The sequence below is a fragment of the Manis pentadactyla genome, chromosome 2 (genome assembly GCF_030020395.1).
Source record: "Manis pentadactyla isolate mManPen7 chromosome 2, mManPen7.hap1, whole genome shotgun sequence".
NCBI lineage: Eukaryota > Metazoa > Chordata > Mammalia > Pholidota > Manidae > Manis > Manis pentadactyla.
The window spans coordinates 116997311-117023564 of NC_080020.1; the positions used below are offsets into that span (position 1 = coordinate 116997311).

The window sequence follows — 26254 nt, forward strand, 5'->3', positions numbered from 1 at the left end:
CTGTAATTTGTGTATATCCTGGCTGAGCTCAGCAGTGTTCAACCTTTCTATCCTTTACTTTTTACTGGTTACCTTCCCATTTAAACATTCATCTCTTTGAGGGGAGGGGAGGATGTCTTGTTGATCATAACATCCCAGTGTCTGGCTTGGTGTCTGGGCCAGGACTTACTTAGGTGCTCAATTAATGGTCCTACAAGAACTGATTCACTCAATTCACTTGTGAATACTCAGTATTTATTTTGAAATACTGTGGACAACTTTTCACTGTAAATGATGACCCATCCAGTCAGTCATGAAACCAATTTAGTAAGTCTGATGAGAATTTAAAAAATAACTAAATGGAATAGAATGGAACAGAACAGAATAGAATAGAATAGTTTTGAATGTAGAAAGGTTTTTTTGGTGAAACTTTTCTTTTTATAAATATATATGAAAGTGTATATTAGGTTGCAAAGTAAAATGTATTTTTTACTGTGATTTGCGAGAAAATGTTGAAAAACTGGTCTGAGTTTTTAAGATGACAATGTTTTAAAAAACAATCTGAATTTATGAAAATTGGGCCTAATAAGAAATAGCTGGGGACTAGATGACTTGATCATTCAACATAAATAACAGAATAAATGGATTTCATCTAACAAGTATATAGTGTTCAGTTATAAACGCCTGTGGCTAAGTACTGTGAGGAATATAAAAATACCTATAAGGTTCCTCTGCTCAAAGAGTATGAAAGCACCCTTGGGAAAAGTTATATGTATCTAGCTACAGCCTTTCATCAGGAAAAGGTTATGAAAATCTTTTTCCCCTCTGCAACTTATCTCCACCTATTTCTAAACTCTTTAACTCAGGCTCTGAGTACTACAGTTAAAATAAATTAATGTTCATCAGCATTTGTGGGTAGCCCAGGAATCAAATTGCCATTTATTATTTGGTTTTCATGTGCAACTGACTTCCAAATGAATTTTTGGAATAAAACCTATTCTTAAATTCCTATGCTGCTTGAACATTTTTTTTTTCTTGGGAGCAGGGCTTGCTATATGAGTGGGAATTGGCAGACTTTCTCTAAAGGGCCAGATAGATTTTAAACTTTGTGGGCATACATGGTCTCTGTTGCTACTACTCAACTCTGTTATAGTTTAAAAGTTGCCATAGATAATATGCAAATGATTTGTTCCAATACTATGTTATTTATAGGCACTGATATTTGAATTTTATATAACTGTCATGAAATATTATTTTACTGATTTTTTTTCCTAATCATTTAAAACTGAAAACCTTTCTTAGCTTGCAGGCCACACAAAAGCAGGTAGATGCTGGATTTGAGCTAAGCCATAGATTGCCCACCCTGTATTAGAGGAATAACACATACTTTCTCCCCAAGAGATTCACTGTAATGTTTTTCTGCAACTAAATCAACAAAATAAGCACTAGATTGTATGCAAAATTCTTAAGCTCTGAAACTGGCACTAATTTTTTTAAAACTCCAAGTTTTCAAAAAAAAAGTGTCAGATGATATAAATTCTAAAAATGTATTGAATGTTTGCATAAATGAATGATTTAAGTAATATAGTAGGCTATCTGGTAGAATTTACAACCATGTAAGACCCCTTTTATACTTCTTGTGGGAAAAATCAAAAGCCTAATTCCTGTGTTATAATAGTGACTGTGTTTTACAGTAGGGTCATTGTCAAGAAAAACAGGTTTTAGGTTGTCTGTTTCCTGATTCCCATGTGGAACCTCTTTCTTCACTGTAAAAGTGGACGAATCAGATTTGATTTGATGAAGGAGTTGGCTGGTTTCTCTACTCACACATATGCGTGTGTGTGAGAGAGTGAGGCTGGGAAGATTCAGAAGTCAACATTTTTACTTGCACAGAGTAACAATAAAAAAAAGAAAATAGTATTAATCAAAATGGACAAGATTTATTAAGTACCTACTATGAGCCAAGAACTATGTGAAGGCCTTACAATACCTCTCATTTAATCCTCACAATAGTTAAAAGAGGTAGGACATAGAGGGAAAATGATAGTGATTGAGTTAGTTACTCAAGGTCATGTGAGAATCTAGGTAAGACTCTGACTCTTATACGTAATCACCATCCTGAATCTGCTTATAGGTGGCAATGCTCTTTAGTTTAGACATGGAAACATTAAAATCACTGTTTTGAAATAAGTAATGAGTCTTCTGCACACCATACACAGAATTCTCAATTTACCTAACTTTATTAGAGTTATATTCTGTCAGGCTACATCTTCAAAGAATTGATTTGCTCCAATCAGTATTATTTCACATTGTAGAACTGAATTGGCCCCAAGGTATTTCGTTTTGCGTTTTCTATTGTCTTAATATTGATGGGTTCCCCAAATCTATCACCTTCATTACATTCTTTAAGGCTTGCTTTTACTAACAGCAAATGTTTTAAATTACTTCAGGCATCCAGAGTAGGAACTATTTTGAAGCATGGGTTGAATAATATTCACACACACAGTAGTTTATTATAGCTCAATAAATGCTGTATCTAATTCTATAAAGGATTCAAAATTCACCAAACATTTTCAGTGAAAATGTAAGGTATCATATAAAGCCTCACTAGTTTATTGACTAGTGCTTACTAAAGAACTTTTCTTGTAATTATAATAGAAATATATTAAAGTTCATGACAGACATCATTCAAGAGAATATTCAGATAGAATTATAGCAGAAAGGAATTTACTGCTCTCATTTTTGACAATTTATCCCAAGTTGAGCAAGATATCTCCTCTGCAGCAGGACTATATTTTCAATTGTAGCAACTAGGTGTAAAACAATTAAATCTAATCATTCATATGTGTAACTTGATCCATTTCTACTGGATTTCATGAATGAGCTAATATGAATTGTAATGCTCTTTACATCAAAGTTTCAAACTGAAGCTAGATGTTTGAAAGTAGCAAGAGGAAAGTCATAGTATAAAATCATTCAAAGTTGGCAGTTCATATGAGTTTTTCAGAACTTTACTATGGCATGCTCACATTTTTCATTAATTTCAGGTCAAGATTTATCTGCAATCAGTAAATAAAGGCTTACAGAAATGTAGTTCCATTGCCAAACACCTTAGCTTCAAACGCGACTTTTTCCCAGTGTGATTTCTTTCAGATACAACACAGTTTCTTTCTGATCCTGAGCATATGGGCCTATTCAAATATGAAATGGTGTCTTAGAAAGGTTATTTTTGTTTTCTGCAGGGAGCGGGCATCCTGTGACCTATATTCAATATGTGACATGGATTTGATTGTGCAACAACCATTAGCCTCATCTGAAATCCCTAGTTGGAGGTCAGGGTTCAGGTCAGGGACCATTACTCTTGGGTGTCAGAGCTAAACTTAATTAATGCCTTTAAAAAATACATGAATGGTATTTTATTCCCCTTAGGATGTTTGAAAATGGCCTGCAGAACTTAAACCTGAAAAACTTTGAAAGCAAGGATGCCTTAGTTGTTTGAAATGCCCCCGTGACCTCCTGGAATCACCATCATTGCCCAGTGTGTTTGGTTTCTTCCTAGCCTGCTGTCCAGTTTTTTGTGTTTGGGTTTTTTTTTTAAAGCCCAGAGTCCTTCTCTGCACCTTTCAGGTACTCAAGGCACCCTCTGGTTAGCAGTGGTCCTTTGAGGACTGTCTCTCCCCCATTGTGCTATTCTAGAACCCAGGAAGGCCACAAAGGTGGAGGGTTGCAAAGAACAAGGCTTAGTCTCACAGTTATGAGGAACAGTGTCAGTTCCCATGCGCAAAGGAAGGAACTCTTCTTGTGAGCTCCTGCTGAACTGTTTAGCAGTCATTTTCCAATGAGAATTGGCAGTTGTCTGCCAGGATGGGATGTTATGTCAGCACAGGTGTCAGAAAATGAGGGAGGTTTCTCAAAGAAGTAATTGGCAAATCAGATAGGGCTGAGGAGAATGAAAGGTGCTGGGGAGTGCAAAAGAGGGCAAGGTACTACCCAGCAGATAGCTTTAAAAGTAATTTTTAACCAACATTACTTAAGAGCCTTTTGGAAAGCAGATCCCCCCTTTCCCAGAGGCATCTGCCAGTTTGACAGTTCAACAGGAAAAGAGGAAACTACTTTTGAAAAGGCTTTAAAAAGAGACTTTTAGAGGCTGTTAAAAAGACATACAATCACATTCTGCATAAACCTGTTTAAGCAGCAGTTTACTGCTCAGGCTGGGCTCCTTTCACTTAACAGTCTGCTGTTTTCTTTTACCCACCAACCTTCCAGCCACTCTCCAGAGCACTTCACCCAGGAGCTAAGCAGTGCCACTGTTTTCTGGCTGAGCTCTGCACAGGATGGAGACACTCCAGCTATTCCCTTGGGTGGTCTGGAGAGGTAGTTTTAATTTTAACTCTTCATCCTTGAAGTACACTTCTTCACCTCTGAAAGTGATGTGTATGTACTGCTTGGGAGTTTTCCTGATGGCTATAGTGCAGCCTTTGTTCTGTGCCTTCATAGTTTGGGTTCTACGGTCCTTTCCCATTATCATCCATTATCCAGCCAGGAAGTAGCTTGGCTTTGTGTTTTCAGATTTGAAGAAAATGTGTTCCAGGTGCCCCTTACCAGTCCTTTTTAAGAATTTGCCTGGAGACATAAAGTTCTCAGTGAAGGAAACAGGAGTTATGTTCATCATCATATCTGCTGTGATAAGCACATAGTAGGCAAACAACCAGTACTTGCTGAAAATAAGAATGAATAAATTAATGAGTGAATATGAATGAATGAATGAAGAATAGGAGCAGCAAAGGGAGGTGTTCAGAAGTACTAGTTGGGCTAGAAAAACACCTTAACCAGCTGGTAGCCTTAATTTCTACAACTAAATTAATTTCCCCTATTTTTTTCATATGCAAATACTGTATTGGGGAATGTTTTTCCAGAGAGCAGAATTTCAGGGCAGCAGAGTGAGAAAGGAGAACTGATACAAGAAAGTGTTCATCCAGTTGGCTACCTCTTCATGGGGTTGTCCTAGAAATCCTATGAAATACATCTCTGGACCATCTCTCCTGGAGAAGAAAGGGAGAAACACTTATCTATAGACTCCTACCCTCCATATGCCAAAGGTTCACCTCCTGGGAAAAATTCCCTACATTTCTGGGTTGTATATGGTTTAGCAGAGAACAGGTTCCTGTGGCGTCTCATTCTGTGGTGTCAATAGGAAAGCACTAGAGTGGAAGGCAAGGTGCCTGTGGCACAGGATTGAAGCAAAGCATGGTAAGGTTGCACCTGTGAATGGGTGGGAACCTGTGCAGAAGCGGTTGTAATGGCAGTGGATGGAATGGGAGACAGTGAAGCTGAGATCTGAAGTGGTGCGTGAGTGGTATCTGATACAGTCTCCCAAATACTAACATACTACATGTAGCCATTTGCTGTTTTTAGGGAAACAAATGTAAAACCACTTAAATCTGAATTCATACGTTGAAAACTAGAATGTTAAGTATGTGTTTAGTAATGTAAATTGAGTGTTCTGTTAGTAAAACCATATCATCATAAAGTTAGAGAAATAGAGAATTAGAGTCATCTGGCTCTGTGTGTGTGTGTGTGCCTTGTTTTCGATGACTATATTCTTTTCAGGAGACCTTAAAATTGGAAACCTGCCAGGAGGGACCTGCAGTCTGACATTTTCTCCATTCATGGTAGGGGAATGACTATGCAAAGGAATTAGCCTGGGCTCAGTACACAGCTCCCTGGACATTTCTGGGAAATTCAGTGTCGGCTACAGAAGCACCTCAACTGATGAATGTAGGGATGCACCATGGCCTCAGAGCGTCAGCTACGCCTGTACCGGTTTGAATGGTGAAGTACACATGAGTCTTTCATGGCCTACCATCAGGGACCTCAAACTTTTTGCTTGCACATCAATTAAGACAATACTGAAAAATCTATATTTCTTCCACATGAACAGCTGAAAGTTTAAGTGGTTGAAAACAACGTAATTTCTGGCCAATTTTAAACATTAACATTAGAACAAATCATGAAGTTACTTTAAAATTTTTCCAATGGCACCTTAATACAGTAGCAATTCAACAGCCACAACGCCTCATCTGAAAACATGTAAACAAGATCATTTTAATAGAAGCTTTAACCATTCCTTTCCTTCTTTCATTTCCACTGAACTCCCCCCACATATTTTAATGTATTTTTTATGCGTGAATGTCTTCTATTGATCTTATATCTTTGTGAATTTTATATATATGTATTGAAATTTGAAAATAACATTTTTGTCCTGTGTCTCAAAGTAATAAAAATTTTATTCTGAATAGATTTAACAATTATAGTTAGGAGGCAGAGCAACTTATTTGGCCAATTTTTATAGTTACGTAATTATATTTATAAACATGAAAGTAAGCTTTGTATGAAGAAGGCTCATGTAAATATCTACAGTCCTATGGGACCGCGAGCGTCCGAGCCGGACCAGCGCCAGGTGATGCCGGGTCTCCTGAGGAGCACGCGAGCCCCGGCTGTGAGGTGCTCGGGCTCCGTTGAGGCAGCGGAGGGTGAAGGATGGTGCGGCCCGGGTTCCCGGGGGGCACACCCCGGGGCCCATCGCTCTGCCAAACCTGAAGCCTGCCCCTCGGGCCAGAGCTCCAGGTCATGCAAACAGGCCTCTTTTTACCCGCGGAAAGACTCCGGGTGTGTTTCATTCAGTCCGCAGTCTGTGCAGGGCCCGGGGGTGGCAGCCTGCCAAGAACTAGCTCCCCGCCCTGCGGGCCCCAGAAACGCAAGCTCCTGGCCACCAGAGCCGGGCAACCAACGGATGGTCCCTGGGCGGCAGCTGTGAAAGTCGGGGCGCCAGGTGCCGGTAGGAGCCCCGCAGGGAGCTGCGGGAGCCCCGGACGGGGCCGGAGGGGCCGAGATGGCGCCCGAGGCACGGGCCGCGCGGAGCTGAGAGGAGCCCGTTGGTGTCGGCCTGGACAGCACCCCACAGCCACCCGCGTTGGCGTCAGGCCGGACGGCTGCCCTCAGGCCGAAGCCCCACACCTGCACGCGAGCCCCTGGCGCAGGAGGTCGGCGCCGCGTCCACGCTGGGTCCAGGCCGGTGAGTGTGAGCGGGCGCCGTGGGTCTGGTGCACGCAGAGTCCCGTGGGTTTTCAAACTAGACGGGACCTGACTCTCAGGTGCGCGTCCTAAAGGCAAGGGGTTCAGACCCTTCCCTCTTCAGGATGCTCTCTGGGGTCTGAGCTCCCCGCTGACCGAGGGTCGCGGGTAGGGTGGGGTGGGCCGGGGCCGGACTGCGCCCCGGCCTCTGCTTCCCGCTGCAGAGCGGCACCGGGGTCGCGCAGCAGGGCTGTGGGCTCTGCATCCGTAAGTTGCATTGCGTGTAGCTGTAGACTGGGTGTTTGCTGGGAGGAGGTGAGCTCAGGACCCCCTACGTCGCCTTTGTGAACGGAACCTTATTTCCCTCATTTTATTGGAGGTGCTGGGTAGTGGAGCTGGTTCATGCGTGTGCCGTGTTCTCCCGTGGGCGCCTGGCGCCGCCATCGTGTTCTCTGGCTTCCCTGCCGCCATCACCACATAGACAAGGGCTGGCAACCAGGTTAGAGGCGCACCCACAGGCCGAGATAGCGGTGCCGAGCAGCACGCACGTCTACCATTTTTGCATCGTTTTGGCTGAAGTTAGTTCACACCTTTGCAAGCCCAAATGAAGCCCAGCTTGGGTGGCAGATTTTCTGGGGAATAGTGCTGAAGAAGCTCTGAGGAAATTCTGAATTTAAGCCACATTTGACACGTTCTCTGTGTCAGCCAAAATGCGTTTCAGTGAGTAGAGTTATGGGCAGATTGCCCCCAGTGGCACATTACATTTGTGACATAAAAAATGTTGTGCCTCATTCCAAGTAGTTAAATTAAAAAAGAAAAAAAGATAAAAAGCCTGCAGCATGTTAAAAATACCTAAGACCCTTAAACTGATTGAAAATTTGGAAAAAAAAAATGATCACAACGAACAGCCATAGAAACACCTAAGATTTTGGGGGTCCTTCTGATGTGCTTGACACGGTGCTAAAGTTATTTCCAGATTCAGATGCTCCTCACAGTACCCTTAGGAAACTGCACTAAGAGAAATGTCCAAAAGGGTCATCTGCCCTCTTGGGAAGTGGTTGTATCTACACAGTCAACCTGGGACTCCCTTCCTCATGCAAAAGTAGGGTAGTCTAAAAGTTCAATCATAAAGATTTTCTATTCCTCAAAATTTCACATATAACTCACTGCCTAGTTAAACATGGATCTTTTATGTTCATGGTTCCTTAATTCTGCCCTCAAATTGCTAGGCAAAACCATCCACCCCCCCCACCCCCCAATTTTTTTGTCACGAATATTTGCAGAGTGGTGAATGCACAGTGTGGCAAAGTCAGCTGTAAGGAAATACAAATAAGGTTAGGAAAGAAATGTAAGATTGCAGATTTTATTACAGGATGTTTCAGAAATATCCTGTTGTGTGGCATACATCACATCCACATAAAGGCACTTGTAAAAATAAAAAAGCAACCCCAGAACCTTACTTTTGCCTGAAATTTTCCAGATAACAGGGGTAGAATTTGGTTTTTCATTTTATATTTTATAATTACTTCTTGATGTTTTGACTTGGCTTTAGATACATACCTACATTTCAGCTTATTTGCCTTTCAAATTAAGCCTTAAAAAAGTTCTTAAAGAAAGATTTGGGATATTTTTAGCAATGAAGAGTAAATTGTTTTGTGATGCTATTTTTAAATACCACTTTTTAAAGGTTTCTTAAAGCTCCAGTGGTTAGGACAGTGCTAAAGGCAAAAATGCTGCTTAAGAAAACACTTCAGAACATGCTAGAAAAGTTAAAGCCTGAGCCAAGCCCCCCAGAAAACAAGGAAAGTGGTCACATAGCATAGTGTCCTTTGAATCTCTTAGGGTTATTTTCTAAATGAGGCTATGAGAACAAAGTGAAATTATACTTTCCTTCCAGCTAGTTAAGCCTCAAATCTCTAGATGAAAAAAAATATTTTCTTTTTGGACAGTGATGTATTTCTGGTCAGTCTGTTCCCAAAATAAATACACCAAGAATCCATTTTACAGATAGAGTGAAATAAAAGATAGGAACAGAGGTTGTTTAAATGGTTTAGTTTCACTCTAGTTGCCATTTTGGAGGTAACCGTCACTTGATGGGGTAGGTGGAGTTGTTATAAACTAAAGCTACAGTTCTTTAAATTGAATCCCTCTTATATAATACTTAGAGCAAAAATACTGATTCTAAGTGAGTAAATTGTAGTAGACATTGTTAGTTAACTACCAACATCCCTCTCTTACCTTTTTTCCTGAGAGAATCCCAGTGTTTTTTGGGTATCTTGCCTCCCCCCAACACACACTGACCAGCAGTTCAAGGGAAGCTTATCCCAAGAACGGATCTTTAGTCTAAAAAGCCAATTAGCGCATAGGATTTCTGAGCCACTAATAATATATTAAGTAGGTTGGTATGATCTGAGCTGGCTGAATTGGAATGAAGGGCACTACCCTTAATCCTTGACTGTGAGAGAAGTTTTTCTCTCTCTTCTGCTAGACAAGAATATGTAAGCCTGTAGCCCCAACTGCCACTGGCAGGCATCTTAAAGTCTGAGAGAAATCACTGGTTAAATGACTTTGGTGCTGAAGGTGGCAGGACGCAGAGACAGAAAGATCCTGAAGTTTTGATCACACCACTCATCCATACATCTCTTGGAACCTGCCCTCCTATGGACTGTCTCTTACATAAACTATAATTTTATTTATTTCTTAATCTTGTTTGAAATGAGATCTACTCTTAACCTTAGCCTAAAGCATACTAATACACAGGCTAAAAACACTTTAGTGAAAAAGATTAAGAAGTAATCAGATTTTTAGGATGCTGAACATGAATTACTATAGCTCACTTTTGTGATAGCCTTTCCTCTGTTAATAGGCTTATTTTCTGGCTTTCCCTTTACCCCCACTAAGTTAATCACTCCTGAAAATCCTTTAATTCTCTACTTACTCTGAAGTTGGGGATGAGAAGTGTGGGAGAGGACTGTCCCTATACAGTTTAGATTACTTGTATTAATGAGTGATGTTACTTACTGGAAAGTGTTAATCAAGGGAACGGTGCAGAGGCCGAAAGGAATGTTGGGATCCACGGTTCTAAATTGGTTTGAGTTTCTACTTTTTTTTTCCTTGGGAGTTATAATTTCCTATAGTGGTGAGATGTAATAGAAAAATTTGCCAGAATGTACCCTGGTACCTATTCTAGTCTATAAAGTCCACTTATGTAAAACAGACTAACTTCTATTGATTAGTAAGTTTAAATTTCTCTATGTACCTTTGACTTCAGGCTGATGAATATCACATTAATAGGGGAAGTATAAAGAACATCATCCAAACTTCTTCTGCTTCATCTTACAACCTTACAAAACATTTGGCATGCTCAGATAGAGCTGGGCTGAAATGCATATTTCATTGCCAAGCAATATTCATGAAGATCCTATTCCATGCATTGACTGCCACTTAAGGAATGAAGCAGGACTACATAATCAGTTGAATTTAATTCAATCTATTTTGTACAGCCATGTTCAAGGTTATAACAAGGTATTTAGAATCTGGTATCAAACTTCCTACAGAGCCTCAAGAAACATTTCCAAGGTAGGAATTTAAGGGAAAAATGATTTTGCTCATAAAACGTGTATGTAAGAGTGTTCCACAGATTGTTTTGTAGATTCAATTTGATGTACTACTATGGGTGGATAGTAAACCAAAAGATAGCTATGGTTTTATCATACTGGCCTACACCAAAGAGAAAAACTATACAGCCATAGTTTTCAACCCGAGCACATAAATAAGAACTGTATACAATTCTGTGCCTTGGGATAGAGTGACCGAATGTATGTCAACTTTTAGATAAGAAAACATTGTATTGAATTGAAATCATGTATTGTTCAGTAGGCCCACCAGTTACAGGACCTGTAATCCTATTTCAGGCATTTGGCCAAAGCCACCAGGATCATCCTGGGGATATCACCCTTCTGTTGGATGAACCTCTTTGGACAGTCTAGAAGGCTGGCACCGATGTTCTTGCTTCTTAAGTGTATTCCCACAATGTGTCCAAAGGAAATCACATTATGAGAAAAGTAACATCCAATAAGAATAATGTAAAAGTATATAAATGTAGTCCAGAATTTCAAAGTGAACACTTTCCACTTGTTCTTTCAATAAACATCTAATGTGTTTTTGCCACTTGTCAAAAACAGAGCTAGGCCTTTGTGGTAAAGAAGACCCAGAGCCCTCATTCTCTAGATGCTTACAGTGTGGTAGGTGAGACCTAGACGGTCATGTCGAGACTTTTGGAAAGATGTGTTTACCACGGTACTGAGGCTAAGTAAAGGCTATTACAGGATCATGCAGTGAGGTATCTAAGCAGAGAGCAGGACAGATGAGTGGAGGTCAGGGAAAGCTTCCTGGAGAAACAGACCTCAACCTTTTCCCTGAAGATCCAGTAAGATTTGACCAGGTCATTTGGAAGGTGAGTGGAGATCCTAGAGGTAAGCAACCTGGGCAGCTGTTCTGGTACACCCCAGCTGAATATTAGTACTGAGTTTGGGTGTCAACATATTAAACTCTAGACTTAGCAATGGTAGATCCTAATTTGTTTCATGACTGAAAGACTCAATCCTTACAGAACATCTGTCTATTCATTATATAAGTTTCTAAATTGGCAGTTTTGAACAGTCATACTTACTATCAAATATATTGGAACTAACTTATCAAAGCATGGTGTTATCCATGGCACCCAACATAATGCCTTGCACAAAAATGTTCATTAAATGCTCATTGAATTGATATCCTAGTGCCTATGTTTTAAATTTCAGCTAGTCTTCTCATGTAAAATGATTTCTTGCTGAATGTGTTTCTACTGATCATATAAGGCTTTATACTGAACATCAAACTCATTAGGGAAATTAGATTGGTGAAACACCTTGAAAATGTTCTGAGGCATACTATCAAAAATAAAACTTGAATAAGCTTTGGTACTGGAGGAGAGGTGTGGTGGTTCTTTCTAAGCTGAGGCAATAGGTCAAAAGCCAAACCTGAAAATGAAGAGAGACGGTACAAATCATAATGTAATGTGAAACTAATGGCTAGTTTCTATATTCACATAAGATAGAAGTATTGGGAGAAGACAAAATACAATTAAGTCTGAATGTCCTATTCATTATATACAATGCAGGTACTATGGCCTATTATTAATAGAGCATGCATCCTAATGACTCCATCTTCCTTTGCTTTGTTTTCAAGTTCTGGCTTCATGCTTAGGAGGTCCATTACTCTCCCAAGATTATAAATATGTATTTATCTAATTATCAGTTAGTAAAGTTACAGTTTTATTTTATACTCATAAGTCTTTAGTCCATATGGGATTTATCTTGTATAGTGTATGAGGAGAGAATATTTTCCCCAAATTGCTAGTGTATGTTTGTCTTATCACCCACTGTCTCTCCAGCATTGGGCACAGGAGGTCCTCAATCCTCAATAAATATTATAGAATGAATAAATTAATAATGATGAATCTGAACCTTCCAAAGACTCTTGCTAGGTTCCCCTTGGGACCAACAGTAAATGATTGCAAGACTGACTCAAATTAAAGTGAAGAGCCAGGCCTCTAGCTAAAAAGGCGTTTGTGAAGCTGATATCTACTGCTTTGGGCTATCATTAATTGATCTAGCTTGTTAGGAGAATATACGATAAATTCATTGAAGAATGAAAAGGAAAGAGGTGTTTCTTGTTTTCTTTCTAATTGTATTTCTGAGTCCTGAAAAATGCATACATATTATGTATATTGTATTTATTGTACATATATTGACATTATTTTTGGATTCAAATCTATAATTTATCTGAATATGTACATGTGTGTACGTACATACATATCAAGCATAAAAGGCCACAAGAGTTTAATGCTGAAGACTATGGGCTATTCCAACTACAAGGATTTAATCTGAGCTTTGACAAGTAGTAGCTGTGTGACCTTGGGCAAGTTGCTTAACTGTTCTGTTCTACAACTTTGTCTTTGAAATAGGGAAGACTGACAGAATTTACTTCAGAGAATTGTGAATTTTAAATTCATGTAAGACACTTAGAGTAGTGCTTAAGTATTGTAAATGCTCTCTAAGGGTTAACTTTTATTATCTTACTCAATTTTCTCAATCATCTTTCTTATTTTTACTTAAATCCTTAAGTAACAGATTTCACAATATTTTTAAAAGAATATATGGAATTATTTGAAAGAAGTGAAAAAAGTCACTTAGCAAAAAAGCAATTGCTTTATTTATCATAGAAAATATATAGTAAAATGCATGGATATTAAAACTGTAAAAGAAAAAAATTCAGAGAAAACAATGTTTAGGTTTGAATTTTGAAAAATACCATATATTGAAAGTGTCAGAGGTACATCCTGTTTTGAAATACAAATTAAGAATTAAAAAATCACAATGACAGACTTCTGCTAATCTGTTTAGGAAGGCATAAATTGTTAATCAGGCTCCAGGCAACATTGTTTCATACCAAGTTTAATAAAAAAAGTCTGCCTGGAGGAAGAAGAGGTCTGGTGGCCCAATTCTGAAATCTGGGCAGTTCTATTTACATGCGCTTCGTCTTGCTAGCTCTCAGGTCACCATTGATAGGGTTTCCTTTGAAATTGGTTCCTGTTAAAGGAGTCAGAACTATTTAGAATTATTAGTACAGGATAGAAAATTTATATTTTTTCACTGATGTGTATGAATGTATAAAGGAAATAAATTGGAAAACTGCTTATTTAAGAGAATTGGAGCTTGTATGAGAAGCTCATATTAAGCCCTCACTATATGCTTATATTTGCTAGTGATGCCTTTATCTTAAAACTGTGATCCTGAGATAGAGAAGTGGTATTTTAAAACCATTTTCTCCTTTCTCCCCAACCTAGATTTATTTATTCCATAAAGCTTCTTTTATTTTTATCACATGGGCTTTTGCTGGTCAGGGAATCTAATAAGGAATTTTCCAAAAGTCTTGGCATCATTTTTAAGAGCACTTGTCAATCAGGTAAAACCTAAACAGGAAAGTATTTGACCAGCTTAGCATCTTCTGAGCAGTGGAGCCCCTTGGCTGTTGCTGAGTTAACACACAGCCCAAATTTCACTCCTTGCTTTAAGGTATTTCTTAATAACATCCCAGATGTTAGTGCATATTTCTTAATTACAAAGCAGGGCCAGTTTGCCTGTTATTTCCTGTGATTGGTTTCTCTAACCAGCCATGATGAAAGATTGTCATACAGAAAAGAGAAAAAAATAAGCCATTTAAAAATCCATTTTAATTTAGTGACAAATTGGATAGCAAACATAGCTCTATTAATGTGCAGAACATCTAGGGTGCAAAGCAAACTTCTTCTTCTTCAGTGTCCAGTTCATCCAGCATAGGGTTTCAGTTATTTCTCCTCTATGTACCCATTATATAAAACACTTTCATTACATCACATTAAGCTCAGTTGCTTGAGAACATTTTTCTCTTAGGTAGCTTTCAACTTCATGTCTTAAAGTAACCGTTGATGAAAAAGTGGTTTTCACATGATCATTAGACATATTGCAGTATCCTTTCCTCTACTGTGGTCATCTCTTTAATTTTATTGTATTTTAGAACACAAAACGCACACATTTAAATTCAAAAGGGAACATTTTTTAGAAAAACAACCATGGTGATATATGGAAAGATAATTTGGAATGTGGCATCTGATAAATAAAAGCAAACTTGAGGAAGGAAAGAAAGTATTGTGAGACAAAATTTTAAAATATGGGACCCATATTTGGCATGTCTGCACCCATTTCAAAGGCAGTTTACCTGCAGGTAAATATGCTTTCTCTGAATGCAAAACTTATTTCAGAGCTCGTACTTTCTGGATCTGGAGGTTTTGGGGACCACCTCCCCTTGATGACACTAACCAGTAAGTGACCCCTTCATTCTGCTGTCTCAATTAGGACCTGCTTGAAACACCTCTTTTTTTGATAAAAAGGTAGATGTGAGTCAAAGAGAATGAAACTGTGGCACTAATATTTACCACAAGGCCTCCCTCATAGAATTAATCCTTTATGAAACACTGACAAGATCCCAACTAGATACTTACAAACTAGTAGTTTAATATGAGAATACTTCCTAGGAGATATAGGAGCTCAGCCTGGCTCAAATTAGAATTTGTCAGTAATATAACAGTCTTGGTGTATTTTATCATTTTACATAAGTGGTTACTTAGTCTGACCACACCATCAAATTAGAACCTGTTGCTAAGGAAAGCTTAGAATATATTAGTTGAATATGAAATTGAGCAGTTTCAAACATTTTATGAAATGGATGATAGTAACTTAATGAAACTCTTTTTAATCCTGAAAAGGAGTAAGCTTTGCAGCTAAAAATACATTAAGCTCATTTTCATGATGGAAATCTTTACTATAAATTAGAAGGCAATCATTTTTTTCAAGTAAAAATGCGTATCTTAAAATATAAATCAACACCTTAGAAAGTCTGTGTTCACAATATTATATAGTTCACTAAAAGATAGCCCTTTTTATAACATCCATGGTTAAACTGAGCTGGGTTTTCCTTATCAAATAAGATAGAAATCAAAATACTTTTTTGTTTCCACTGAATAATCCACTCTCTAATCAAGAAGGCAAATTCATTGTTGATGACACATTCTAGCCATGAGCTTGGCAAAGTATACTTTCGGAATACCTCTTAATAATAAAGATTGCATTAATAGTCCAAACATTGGTATTAATCTCTATAAGGTTTAGTTAAGGGATTCAGGGATACATTTTGATTGAATGACTTTTGTTTAATTTGTCTTTTTGGCTTTTAAATATCATTGTAATTCCCCTTTACTTTTTATTCATCCAAATAAGGAAGAGAACTAGGTCAATCATTTTTCAACATAATGTTATTCATTATCTAACCCAGTGGTCCTCAGACTTTTGGATTTCATGGAACATTAACAATCTTTTTTTGTAAAGGGGGAGGGTTGACATTGGGTTGCCAGCCAGATTTTAATTTTGCCAAGGGGAAAAACAACATAATCTATCCATACACTTTAATGAAAGAATTGGCGTTTAACTTCAGAGAAGTGGGAAATTCACTGAGTCCTTTAAATTGATTGCATTGAAACTTATGAAAAATACAATAGGTTGTCGTCATTTTTCATATCTGATCACTGACCAATAAACTTTTTTTTCCAAAGATGGAGACCTAACTTTGGATAGTCTGGAGAATGATTGATTTAAATAAAGCTCACTTAAAACTACCATCAAGCCGTTACAAATGAAACAAAAACCTAAGTTTTATCATGTGCTCTCCCCCCACCCCTGCCATGTAGTGTAGTGGTCATAGTTTCAAAGGAAAACTTGACTTTTTTACAGCTGGAGCTTTACAAAATGGTATGAACACATGAAATTACTAAAGATGCATAAATCCTTATTTTCTCCATAAGTTTCCATGTTTGCTCCTTCACACATATTTATAAATAACAATATTGTAGGCTTAAATGTCCTCTTTAATTTTTAATGCCAGAATTAAGTGGAGATCATAAAAAGCAATTACACCCAACAACTATTAGTCAAGTTATTGAAGAGAGAGAGAGAAACAAGTCACTTTATTTCTCTAGTCATCAAATGTAAGTGTGTCTTAAATGTAAATGAAAGTTGGGTGTTGTCATTGGGTGTTGGGTGTTGAGTAAAGTCATTTCTATCTCTTTTCTGTGTCTCACATTCAGTGATTATACCTATAATTATCAAACTGTCCATGCAGCCTGGATAAACTACATGTCTTTTTGAATGGTGGCAATAGAAATAATAGAGTTTACTGAAAATGGCTTATTAAGGTCAACTGTATATAATATTACTATATTGTTAAGAGGATGTCTTCCTACCTCTTTCCTTTTTTCCTTCCTCTAACTAACTACCCCTCCTCTGCTCCCCAACTTTTTTTGGTAAAATTTAACTTGGTAAAGAAATCATTCAGAACAAATACTGAACTGTGATGGTATGAATGAACAGAATTGTGGTCATTAAAGTAGAAAAGTTATTCGTACCCATCAGCTAAGGAAGGGCATAAACACAATTTTACTCAGCTCTACCCACAGTTCCAAACACTATGTACCCAGTGATTATGTCAATGCATTGAGAAAGGTCTGATGTCCTCAGATGCTATGACATGGGATGCCCCATCAGTGAAATGAATAGTTGTCATTCTTAGCTACTTTCCTGAATTAGCCTCTCCAACATGAGGCTTTTTCTGAAGGCAGGAGAAGAGAATTTATTCTTGTATGAAAGTACCATTATTCTCAGACAAATGGCCCACACAATCCTTTTTATTACAATTATATACTCAAGTGAATGCTTACAAATGGTTTTTTAAAATCAGTAACCTGCAAACATTTTCCTTAGCCTTAAAATCTGCATTGCTCTGGTCAAAATAATCGCATTATGCCCATGCCCTCTGTTATTCTGTATTTATCAGAGTCACACTTTTACTTCTAAGATATCACAAGTATTTGTTAACAGCACATTCATTAAGTACTTGGCTCAAACAAATTCCCTGGAAATTCAAACCAAAAAGGCTAAATAAAGAGGATAGAAGTTTAACATTTCCTTTTGATATACTGTGTAACTATTACTATACAGAATGCATGTAAAATACTTAGAATAGTGTGTAACATGTAAAAGAGCTTAGTAAAGATTAGTTTATTATCACTCACTTCACAATTATCATTATTATTTGGATGTATAAAAATTCTGAGCCTCCTGGTCACTATTTTTTATCTTGGCTGACTTTTTATTTTTCATATTTGTTTTCAGGCATGTATTGGGTAGGGGTGGGCTGTCTTGCTAATTTAGTCTTTCATCATGCTGTACCACATGTAGGATCCAAATGGGTAACATATTTGGTCCATATCACTATTGTATACTTTGGGTTGCAGGTGTCAGAAGGACACACAGTGTATCTATTTAGCTTGCAGGACAATAAAGATAATAGAAGAAAAAGAGTTGATATTTTTCAAAGCACTAAGAAAACCTCTCTCTTTGATTCTCCTGAGATCTCAGACTACTCAAAAAACATATATACTCCTCTGGTTATTTTATGATCCATGCAGGATTGCTTCCTTTAGATGGTGATACTTTCTTTTTTAAGGATAATATTCAAATTTGCAATCCATGGTAGAGAAGTACACTATTTATAAACATAGTAATGATGTAATCATGTTCATAAAGTTTTATTTAATAGTAGCAGTATTTATAAAGTGGAAGATGCACCTTGCATAAAAGTGTTAATTGTAGTTCTCTTTCTATTCTTATGTTTCCCTCATATAAATATTTACCTCTTCATCTCTTTTCATTTTACTCACTTGGACACATCTTCAATTTAGTTTTTTCTTGCTATTTTCCATTCCTAGAGTTTATTAAGTCTCCTGCACATCTTTTGAGCAGGCCTACCAATTTAGGAAATTATAGAAAGAGAGAAACACAGTGATCTTTCAAGTGATGAAATATGAAGATAAATCATACCCTGAAGCGGCTAGCTTTATTTTCCTCATCTCCTTTATCATGTGCCCTCTTCTAAGGCCTATCACTGCATATCCAAGGAGAAACTTGGGACCTATGCTGCGCATTTATACTGCACATCAAATTTAATAGTAACATTCTGGTTTTAATTAAACTTATAATCTCAGCAAGGTGATCTGATTAAGAGAGGAAATGAGCACCCAACAATGTTAGTGTAAATATAATAAACAGGTAAAAGAAGGTAACATAGTCTCTAAAAATCTGTGGGGATGGCAGGGCCCAGTACCCTCTGCATATGGGCCAACCCTGCATAAATATATGCACGTGTGCTCAGAACATTCATTCCTCAGTAAGTTTTCTTTATTTTAATATAGAGTTGAAAAATTCCTGGATAGTTCAGTCTTGAGCAGGTAGATACTGGCTTTATCTAGTCCCCTCTAACCCAAACATTTAAAGAGATTTACCCCACTTTATTCTTGTAGTAAATGAAGGTGTACCACCTTTTTGAAAGGTTATTTGTACTTTCCCCCTCTTATCTTATCTTCCTACTTTGTGAGTGATGGGGTTACAAAGACTATCTACATTTGGTTCTATAGTTAATTAGGGAGAACCTGAACTTTCTCATATAACTGCTTTGAAAAAGGGAGCATTCCTTAGGAAAAGGAACTTTTAAAAATGGAGACCAGTTAATTTTCATAAGAGGAAAGCTCAAACAAAAATATTACTATTTGGGTCCAGGAAAGTGTCTCAACTACTCATCGGTTTTCAAAATAAAATTAAATCCCAATGGAGAAAAACAAAATAAAATAAAAAATGAGGAGGAAAAAATTCAACCCAAACCCTACACTTCTATAATCTCTAATATTATTGGAACACTGTCACAGCTGGGTGATCAGTGTGTATGTTTTAATTTTCTTCTTTCAGCAATTTCTCCATTAGCATGATATTCTTGTCTTTGTATTTAGAATCATTATTCATGAAAAAAATTTAAACCAGAGAGGGTTTTATTATCTGTGTTTTTACCTTTTTGTAAAGCAGATAAAGTAAGCTCAGTAGACACTAGCTAAGCTGAAACATTATTAAAAAATGTAATTCAGACTGAGTCACTGCTTGTTATTTTTATAAGTGAGACCTTAATTCTGATCGACCCCAAAGAATGGGTGCTGTGACTAAGCAAGCAGCACAGGGCAACTGCCTTCTGATGGATGTTATCTCATTTGAAACACATTTCAAACTTTAGAACAGATTTTTAAATTGAAAGTTAAAACCTGCAGACTGTCAGCAGAAGAGGCTGTTCACCTTCATAGAACTTATCTTACTGTAAGTTCCAGGCAGAGTTTTTTTTAAAGAGTAGTGTATCTAAAATGTGTAGTGATACATCAAAGAGAGAAATACAGAAAAACAGAATACAAAATAGCCTCCCAGAATAAGGGTGATGCATGCATCTAGACATCTTTTGGGCTTTGAATATATGCTTATTTGAATGGGAACTTCTTTAAATTAGAAGCCTCTGGTTCAGTATAACTTAGGAATGTTCATGGATCTCTTTAAGGCTAATTAAATATTTTTTTCTGCAAATATTTCTTTAGTGGTGAGGGTTCTTTATGTGGAACTTTTTGAGTCATAACTATAATGCCATTATTATTATTGGCTAAATTTGAATGAAGGACCTTGGCAAGGTCTGAAATAAGGAACATCTTATATTAATGGTGGTGAATTCTTTATTAATTGGCCCTTGCTTCCATTTGGAATCATAGAAAAGTTGCCAAAAGTCTAGATACCCAGAAAATTGTGAATTAAATTAAATTAGAGGAACTTAAATTAGAGGAACTACATGATAGCAATAATAATGATTTTGACCTGACATAAATGTCAAGACAGCATTTGGAGAATACTAAATTGTGTATGAAGAAAAGCTATTATACACTTACTATTTTAGATAACAAAATTCATGATGCAGCTGAACTACAGAGAGATATGCAAGGAGTGACCCACTAGAGGTCCCCTCCAAGTCAAAAAAGTTTCTGTAGTTCGAGGGTGCAGCCTTAGTAAGTTGGCGCTCATGACTGCAAAGCAAGTAAGGGCCAGAAGGGGGGACCACATATTTCACTTCCTGAATATAGGTGGTTTTATTTAGAATATTTGTCATATTTTATCTTTTCTTTAATGCCTATGTGGGACAATCAATTAACTCTAATTAGATATTCAGAACTTATTCTTGCCACTTACTGATATATTTGCAATAAAGAAGTATCATCTGATGCCCTGGAATTGCAGTTGTACTTTCTAGAAATTTTATCTGTTTCAAGTATCTCAGAGCAGTATTTTGTAAGATGTTTCTTAAAAAGGAATCGTGTCTTAGAGTTAAGTTTTTACTTGCAAAGCTGATGGAAGTGGTGGGTGGAGGAAATAAAGTACACGTTTTCTGGTAGTAGGCAACTTGATAAAAAATGATTTTGTTTCTATATATTATCTTTGCAGAGTTAGCTTAAGAAATGTAAGTGCAATAAAATTATGTAAAAGCCGGATAGTAAAGGAACTAAAAGTCCCTATAGAGACACCAGTCTGTCACTTATAATGGTAGCAAAAGATAATTGTAGACAAGTACAGTAGAGCTAAATCATTGCCATTTTCCTTCAAAAATGTGCTGCTGCCTCTCATGTTTTTCTGAAGAAATTGGTTACTTCCTCTGCTTCAGAAGTATGCCATGAACCACCAAAATAGGTAGAAAAAGATCTGTCTTTTTTTCCCTCCAATATATTTTTAATTAGAACACACCAAAGAGCAGGAGATGAGATTCGATCCCTGTATGATTGTATTTTCTGGTAAATGGTTGGATTTGTTTTGAGTTTCTGAGCTTTGCATTGAAAATCTGGCCTCTGACATAAACTTTGTCCTCCTCCTTTTGATATCATGAAGACATCTGCTTGATCATATCCCCTTTCTTCACACAACTTGTTTTCCAGCTCTCTAAAATAGCACAGAGCCATGCAAGTGCTATTACACAAAGGATGATGCTCAAGTTAATCTGGATGGGATTTTTCTCCTGAAGTAGAATCCTAAAGGTTTTCTTTTTCAGGTAAAGGCATCAGCAAGAAAAGAAAGGAAGCAAGCAATCCTTGGTCACTGTTTGTATATACATATTTGTCATTCATTTATAGAAGAGTTGGTATATCCCTGTATTCCTGTTCCAAAATGGGGAGGAGTTTGTACCCCCTGGATAATAAACACTCAGAAAGCCCAGAGCACCTCTGTGCTTCAGTAAGTGAAAGTACAGACTGGCGAAGACCCTGCCTGGTACTCCTCTAGAGTGTGAATATCATAATTAAAATATCTTTATGAAAAAATTAGGGACAAATGTGTGGCTATTCCAGATCTTGAACTTCTTGGTACTTGAATGTTCTCCGTAGTTAACTCAGTGAACAGCCCCTTGAACTAATGGGCCTGCACATAACTCCCCATAAAATATGGATATTATTGCTGCAGTGAAAACACTTCTCAGCATCACACTGACCTCTCCAGCATTTTCCACCTCGAGATCTTTGATAACTCTTGGCAGAAGAATATCTCGGTACCGAAGGAATAATCAGCTCTGAACTGCTGCAGCACACAACATAGCAACGTCCGCTTTTACTCAATTCCGGTATTAACGCGTTTGAGTCCCCACTTTTCCTGCATCCGACACCCAAAGCCAGTCGCACTTTGCTCTGCAGCCAGTGCCCGGGAGGTATTAGCCTCTAGACTTGCGCTTGGCCAGCCGTGGGGGAGCGCGAGCGCGCTGCCTTCCACATGACTTTCCCCTGGACAGCGTGCTCCATTTTCGGAGTCCAGTGCTGGACTTCCCTTGCAACCTAAGCATTTCTATGCTATGTGAATCGGCAAGCGTTGCCCCGAACGTGCAAGTAACAGTTTTCTTTCGCTCTCTCCCAAAACCAGATAATTTCTTATCTTAAGTTTTTTTTAATTGGGAACAGTCAGGAGTTTTCAGGCTGCCTGATTTTCTGCTTTACCCCCAAAGCCAAGAAATTTAACTGAGCCAACGGAGTCCCCACACAGACCGTTGTGATGTGGGCAGGTGGAAATAAATCAAGCCCCAGACCGCTACGCGGGTCCTGCACACACCAGCACCCTAGCGAATTGACCAGTCAACTTTGCAAATGCCGGAGCTCCCCAGGCAGCCTCTGCCCCCGGAGAGAAAAGCAGCGGGCTCTTCCCCGCGGCGTTGCACATGCCCCCACCCATCCCCACGGCGGATCTTACCCGAAGGCAGAAGAGCGGCGCCCAGGCTCCCCGGGAACCAGCGCCCGTCTTGGGCAGCCGCGGCAGCGCCGCTCGAGCAGCCGGACCCGCGCGCCCGCCGCGACCCGGGCTCGCAGGCTGAGCATCCCTGCCAACTCGAGCGTGCGGCACCCACCGGGCAGAGAGGGCTCACTCTCTGATTGGCTTCCATCAACGCTACGGAATTAAAAAGGAGAAAAGGCATGCACAACCGCCGCCAGGGCCAAGAGACCGAACCTACTTCCGCTCGCCTTCCTGCGCTGGGGGAGACCCTGCGACCCGCTCCGGGCTGCTCCTGTGTCCGCCGCGGCTGTGGTCGCCGGCTCGGCCGTTCCGCTGCGGAGGCTGAAACTGCGGCTCTCGGACGGGAAGGTTACGGGCTCCGGAGAGCGGGCTCTTGTGGGCACACTGATTTGCAAGTGAATGAAGTGGGAGGGAGCAGAGAGAGGAGGACTTTGTTAGAGAGGCCCAGTGCCTGCCCCCGCCCGCCTCCTCCCCTTGACAGAATGACTCCCTGTGTTTGAAGTCCTGAGCGGTTCGCTCCTTCTAACACTCCCTTAGCCCCAGGCTCTCCTTTCTTTTTCTTTCTTTCTTTTTTTTTTTTTGAAGGTTAAAACTCAGAACTTCTTTGACTCCTCCTTTATACTACCAAAATGCACCTTGTGCATTATCAGCAACAGTCGGATGTTCTTTTTTTTTTTTTTAAGAGACGGAGCAATTAGAATTCTCAGGGACTCCACCTCATTGCGCTGTCAGTTGGGCAGCTTCGTGTTGTAGCACGGGTAACATGCACGCATATAAAACAAACCCGGTCTTCTGAGATTACAATACTGATGGCTTTTCTTTACAACATAAACAGGCTTTCCCCAGACGCAGCAGGCATAGATTCCGACATGTCTTTCCTTCTCTCCTTCCAGGAAGACAGGTTTCTACATAGTCCTATGATCTCTCTTACTCCTTTGGAGTAACCCCAGAATGTTGTAGCATGAAGCTTGCTTCCCTGAGCTTGCAGAAACACTCAAAACCCAAACCTTTCAGGCTTGCCAGTGACTTATGGCTGATTCCATCTTTCTAAGTGAGTTGTTACAAGGATACGAAAGACTTGGAGAAGAGGGATGTATAATGATATTCAAGGTCTGATTAATGGTTTAAGATATTTCAGGAAGTTTCCTCTAGTAGAATAACCTCCAAATTCAACTCTTTGGTACACATAGTAGTTTGAAAAGCTATATTTACAGCTACGAAAAAGTGATGTCTAATATTAGAGAACTAAGCTGCAAAAATCTTAAGCATATCAAATTATTATTAAATGAGAGTAATGGTTTTCTTACATCTAAGATGCAGACATGATGGAGCCAGGCACTGTTGGATTAGGAAAATTAAATCTAATTACCACAGTGATTGCACCCAGGGTCAGTAGCATCCCAAACCAGCTGTTTATGTATGCTGCAAGTTCACAGGGAGATTTCCATTGCATGGTGCTCTAAAAAACAAAAAATCCAGTCTACTTTGGCCTCTGCTTTGTTAAACTGGTTGGAGATTGGTCTCTTTCCCAACTTAGCTGTTACTAGAAAATCTTTTGTTTCTTCAGTAGAAGTTCAGGCATTTAAAGCCCAAATCAAAGTATTTCCTTTAGGCAGTCAGTGCTTCAAAGAAGTGTGCATGGAACGGTTTTAGCACAGATGTTCCACACATGGAAGATGGAAAGACTTTGAATTTCTTTCTTGAAAAGATCTTCCCTTAATGAAGAATTGCCACCAACTTACAAAAAGAAGCCGAACATTTTCTTTTCATGCAGTTATTTAAACTTTTCTGGAGAAAGGAGAGGAGAGGAGAAATCTGCTTCTGATTCACAGTCCATTCCTCAGATGATGAATTTCTTATCCATTTAATTGGAAATACCAGCTCCTTATGTTTGCATAGTCCTTTACTGCTTACAAAGTACTTTCATAGACTATTTTATTTAATTCTTCTTTCAACAAGTGGTGTGATTTTTCCCCATTAGGACAGAGGAAATAGATCGATGAAGAGATTGTATTGGTTAGATAATATGCCCAAGGCAATAAAACTGGTAAGCAGAATACGCAGAAATAGTACTGGTAAAACTGTGTGTATCTATCTATCTATACACATATCCATAGATATGTAGTATATTAAATACTTATGAGTATTATATGCTTAGATTAGCATATAATTATATGCTTACATGTATTATATACTTCTATAATTCTAAGTATTGCAGTCAAAATAAGTCACATTTTAAGACTAATTTTTACAGAAAGATAAGCAAACAAACTGATTTTTATGGTAAAAGTGGGTTATAGTGAAGCTGATGTTATACCCACTGAAGTTAATATCTCACAAAGGAAATCTTTAATTGTTTGCAGTACGTTGTTTTTCTAACTGCAATGAGTCACATATCAAAGGTGGTTAAAAAATAACTGCTTTTCATTAAGAATGATAAACAATCAATTTGCTTCTGTAACAGTTCAAGTGGCAACATTCAATTACATAAAGGAGAGTACTTTTTACTTTTTATTCTAAAAAAGTGTGTGTTTTTTGAGGATTTCTAGTAACATTTACTACAATCATTATTAATTTTCAATTATACAGTCAATGTAAATATATGGAGTTATTTTATTCTCATTTCAGAGATAAGGAACTGAGGGTTGCAAAGGTTCAGTGATTACCTGGTACCATATGTAAGTGCTGTTCCCAGTTCATTCTTGGAACACCAAACCAGGTAAAAGAACCTAATTCAAGGTAATTAAACAAGGGGGTCTTTGCTATTATCATGTAGGGTCTTCTCATGAAATTTGAGAGTGGAAATTCTGCAGGGCCTCTGGAAAGGCCTGGAATCAGGCACTGAGAAGCCACTGGTCCTCTGCAGTAGCGCTGCTTTCTTCTCACTGTACTTCTTTCCCTTTGTCTCCCTTTATACCTGCTTCCTCTGTCCTTCGGACTTTCAGAGCAGCACCACTGACAGTTCAGTAGCCTGCTTGTTGGAGAGTGAGTTTCTCTTTCTGCTCCATTTCTAATTTATTGGGAAGCAACTGATTGGTCAGGTGGTCCCTTGCACTGGCAGCTGGGGCTGGGGCAAGACAGTGTCCTTATAAACTGGGAAGACACTCCCAAAAGTGCTCCATTCCACATATTCTGTTTTGTTTAGTGATTTGGTACAGCTGAAATATCTCATCAGTTTTTAGGCTACTTCCTTATTTTATAAGCTTCAGTCAAAATTACTTGTACTTCTTTTATAGCTTACAAAGTTTCAATTAAAAATAAAACTTCTTCATAGACCATTACTAGGGATATTAATTTTGATGAGGAATTTTTCAACTTCCACTAAATCTCTCTTCAGATGATTAAAGGGGGATTTCTTATCCTTATACTGGGGATGCATATAAATAAAT

At 38.4% G+C, this 26254-nt stretch overlaps 1 protein-coding gene across 2 annotated transcripts in view; it reads right to left on the reverse strand.

Moving 5' to 3' along the window:
- CDH6 (cadherin 6) overlaps positions 1-23791 on the reverse strand; it is a 136384-nt gene extending 112593 nt beyond the window's left edge. The window contains exon 1 of one of the 2 annotated variants that reach the window (XM_036926620.2): positions 23083-23791. The gene's annotated coding sequence lies outside the window, so the exon portion shown is untranslated. Of the gene's footprint in view, positions 1-22823; positions 23053-23082 lie in introns of those variants that run through there. The other variant, XM_036926619.2, reaches the window with a different exon arrangement.
- Positions 23792-26254: the final 2463 nt, after the last annotated feature.